Source organism: Triticum aestivum, chromosome 6A, assembly GCF_018294505.1.
Source record: "Triticum aestivum cultivar Chinese Spring chromosome 6A, IWGSC CS RefSeq v2.1, whole genome shotgun sequence".
NCBI lineage: Eukaryota > Viridiplantae > Streptophyta > Magnoliopsida > Poales > Poaceae > Triticum > Triticum aestivum.
In genome coordinates this window covers 26,541,184-26,545,832 of record NC_057809.1, presented here as the reverse complement: position 1 = coordinate 26,545,832, position 4,649 = coordinate 26,541,184, and positions in this window count along the sequence as shown.

Here is a 4,649-nt window from a genome sequence, read left to right as displayed (position 1 = left end):
CTCTCTTTCTCCCCCAATGTTATGGACCATGGCCATCAAGCTATGGTTGTACATTGTTGGTCATCGAGCTAATGACTTGTGTTTGGCGTTTGTTGTGGTAATCTGTCCATGGCTGACTTGTTTTTAGTTTAGGGTCACTTCTTGATTATGCTTGTTTAATTGTTATTATTTATTACTAACACAAATGCCCGTGCGTTGCAATGGAGAAGTAAATTAATATGTTTCCATCGAAAAGTTCACCAAAGTGGCACGAGGGCATCTTCAAATATTACTCTCTGTTACAATCCCATGAAATCTTGTATCTCAGACAGAGCCCACAATCCCATTTAAATATGTATCCAGGTTCGTAGACCATCTAGCGTCGACTACAACCACTGAAACAACAACTGCCGCCAATAAAGAAAAGCGTAAATTGGAAGAATTCAACTTGTAGACACACCGACATAGACAAAGAAAGAGTGGATCCAAGTTGATCCATCGAAGAAAAACCTACACACGTCCTCCGATGATGCTAGAAGCATCATCATGGGAGGGATCTTCGGGGAGCCGCCACCGCCTCGTCTTTCTGAGTAAGACATATGAACCCTGCCAAAATGAAAAAATTCCTAAAAACAAAAGCCCTCCTGCCGGCAAGGACCGGGATCCGCAGGAGACGAGGCGGCATGGCGGCTACACGACAGGAGGCAGCAGAAACCCTAGGCTTTTTGTGCCCTCCTCTATTTATCTCATGCAACCCCCAATCCAAGTTAATTCTTGCGAATTACCGTTTGTTTGTTGCTTCTCCAAGCGGCTGGTTATTTGTACAAGCACCTCACGCAAGTATATAAATTGGTCAGATTTTATGTTAAAAAGTGAGGTGGGACTATTTTATTGGCAAACAAACCTCTTTCTGACGTAGTCATCAGCTTTTTTTAGACAAGCATAATCATCAGCTAGCACTGGCTACGTTTTTTTTTTGCTTGGTAGTTAGTTTTTTTTTCAGAAATGTTTGGCATAGTTAGCTGGCCGTGAGATCGAACAACCATGCAAGTAGTAGTAAATTTTTTTTATTCTGAAAGATCACCCATATACTCATAGCCCACAAGAGAAAAAATATTAGAAGACCCACTTGCTTGCTTGGCTCCTGGCTTCTTAAAACAGCGATACGAAGTTATGAACCCCATGAAGCTATTGATCTTAAAACAGCGATACGAAGTTACGAACCACCTCCTCGCCACCTCGTACATGACTTTAGTACCACCTCATACGTGACCACAACTAACGGTAGAAAAAAAACTAATCACGGGACGAAACTAAGAATATCACCTTGCTTTAATAGTAGGTATAGAAGTACCACCTCGTACGTGACCACAACTAACGGTAGAAAAAAAACTAATCACAGGACGAAACTAAGAATATCACCTTGTTTTAATAGTAGGTATAGACTATATTGCAAGGGTTGTTGTTCAGGATCAGCGGGTTATATCTGTATTTGATATACTATTGTTTTTAGTTTACTTTGCAGGGACTATTGTTTAGCTGTTGCTCGTTTGGGTCAGTGGGTATTACTATTTCCTCTATGACCATGCTTCGCTATTTGATTCTTAGTCGAACTATAGGTCGAATATTTTGTATAATATATTCTACAGTTGGTCTGGATATGTCTGGTTTACTTTCTTTTCATATAATGCTACATATTTTCTTTCCTTCAGAGATATAACAAAATTTATAATATCAGATCATTATATTTACATTTCACCATGAAATATATTTTCCTATGGTATATATCTGGTATGGTAGATTTTTTTTCTAGAAGTGTGTTTTTCGTCCCTCAAGTTCCCCCAAAGTCCACATCTGGTCCGTTAAGAATTTTTGGCCGACATTTGGCCCCTCATGTTTCAAAACCAGACAAAATTAGTCCAAAACCAGATTTGGGTAGAAAACTTGCCACGTGGAAGTTGTTTTTTGTTCAAAACCAGAAATTGAATTGCACACGCAGGGCGGTGGGTTTTGTCTCTGCAGTTGATCGAGGAGGTGAGGGTGATGCTTGTGGGTTCCTGTCGCCCGCTAGAGCCTCGCCGACTGTGTAGTGGGGAAGGGGGTGGCTCTCATCTCTGTCTCGGTGGCGTTGCTGTAGATGAGAGAGCCTCTAGGGTCGCTGCGCAGACTAGCACGACCATCGGCCCGGATGGATCTGAGGCGTGCCCGCGTCAGCTCACCACCGCGTCGGATCCACCACTAGCAGGACGAGCGTGGCCAGCACGGTACCCCACGTCGACGTGGGGGTCCAGAAAAGGTGTGATCGACGATGCCCTGGCTTTCGACGAAACTAAGCAAACCTTTGAGGGATCACCGGAGTAGGGATGCGGCAGAGAGAAGGGACAGGAGAGGCGATGTAGGCGGGGGTCCGGTTGGGCGATGCGGGTGGGGTGTGGTAGCGACGCGAGTGCCCGACAGCGCACGGCTAGGGTAGGGGCAGGCACAAGTAGATGACACAGATGGAGGATAGGGAAAAACGAGGACACATGGCCTGTTTTCCCCTCTAAATCTGGTTTTGGATTAATTTTGTCCGGTTTTGAAACTCGAGGGACCAAATATCGCCGAAAATTTCTTAAGGGATCAGATGTAGACTTTTGAGGACTTGGCGGACGAAAAACATACTTTTTGCTTTTTTTCTATATACTTGATCAAAGTTTGTGAAAATTGACTTTTGACAAAACTAATGCGCGTTTATAATGGGCTGGCACAACATCTTGGGATTCTGAGTTGTGTCTGTCTTGTTTTTTTAAAGGAGAGTTGTGGCTGTTGTATACACGGCTGGGCGGAGTAGTTCCTTTCACAATAAACCTATTGCAGCAGTAACTCAAAACCTATGGAGTGCATTCCCTACGAGAGGTATTGAAAATAAAGCTTCATGAATGCATGCATGCATGCATGTACATTCGGATCAATAGGTCAACAAACCAAATCAAATTGCATCCCAGGATTACAAGGGTGAGTTTGAAATGCGCTCATGCATGTAAGCAAAATGCGCGCAAATCTTTATGTTCCGCTCTTGAGACTTCGAGGCGTGACTGAACCGAAACATACTACTCCTATATGCGATCTGTTGGTGTCCAAGCAGCACACCACTTGCGCACGCTATGGCCAACCACAACTAGTGGCGGCGCCGTCACTGGTCGATGCTACAAATGTGTCCTACTCTCATCTCCCAACTGTATTGTATTGTTGCTCCCGTTCTCCATCACCCCGTCAACTAGGGTTTTGGCTTGTAGCACGCCCGCACCGGCCGGCCGGCCAGAAACTGGAGACCAAATGGGCAGCAGCCTCGTCCGTTCTGAGCTACTGTCACGGACGTAGCTCTCGTTTCGAGCTGGAGACAGTGTATCAGTTCTTCACACCTTGCCTTGATTACGCACGTTTATCTACGTATTTCTTCTCATAGTTTATCCGGAGTAGAAATACAAAAATGTATCGCCCACTTCCTAAAATCCGGCCTCAACCTCTGGATAGGCTCCGAAGGGTCAACAACCATAAGTCCACGGAGCACGGTAGCATTGAACGTATGCAAATCGAATTCTTTGTGTGACCAGAATGATGGATGCTTGGGTGGTGACTTGGGGTATTGTTTGTTTCCTAATGTACTCCCTCTCACAAATATAAGAGCGTTTAGATCATTACTTTAGTAATTTATAAAATCTCTATATTTCTTTACATAGGGAGTAAATATTAACATATGTAACGAATTACCAGTTTTATACGGTTGTCGTTCGTGATGTCACCTGCATGCACTACTGTTACATATGTATTGTGTTTTTGTACGTTCTTGTGGTTTGATGGATTGCACAACTTCATATATGTGATTTGTCATATACTTCCTCCGTCCTAAAATAAGTGTCTCAACCTTAGTACTGTTTTACAATAAAGTTAGTACAAAGTTGAGACACTTATTTTGACACGGAGGGAGTATTGATGCAGGAATGGGATTCACTTTTAACTATCTGTACTGGAGAGCTTTTTGTAGCTATGTATACTCCTTATGTGGACATTGATAAACTTCATCTTGAGAACATGGACACTCCAAGCTGGAACTTGGAGGAAAACGTCAAGGCGTGGTGGCTAAGAGGACCGACACGAGTTCTCCCTATAGGAAGGCAATGGCATCCCTCACCATATTGTCACCTGGACCGTGTGGAATGAGAGAAACACTAGAGTTGTCCGCAACAAAAGCACCCGACCACCTCACCGCGGGAGCCAAGCAACTAGGGACGATAATTTTGAGAGTAATCATTCATGGCGTGTAATAAGGGGCACATGTAAAACACTATTCTCTCCTTATAATCGATGAGGCAATTTTTTTGCCTCCATTTCGGAAAAAAATACTCATTATGTACATGGCTACTTTTTTGTGTATCCTATATGAGAAGAGGATGCATGCCTTCGTTATGGTATTGTATCCCCAAGGCTATCAGTTAAAGGTTGCTTATGTGATTAAGTATTTTTCAATTGTCTTTGTTTTGTCCAGTGTTGTGCGAATGCCAATGCATATGGCCTTTTATTGGGCATTTCTTGATTTGAGTGGGCTTGGGGTGCTTAGTGGTTGATATGGACCAACACAGGGTGCTTAGTCGTGCTGAATCCTATTTAGCATTACGCCACTTAAAGGTGTT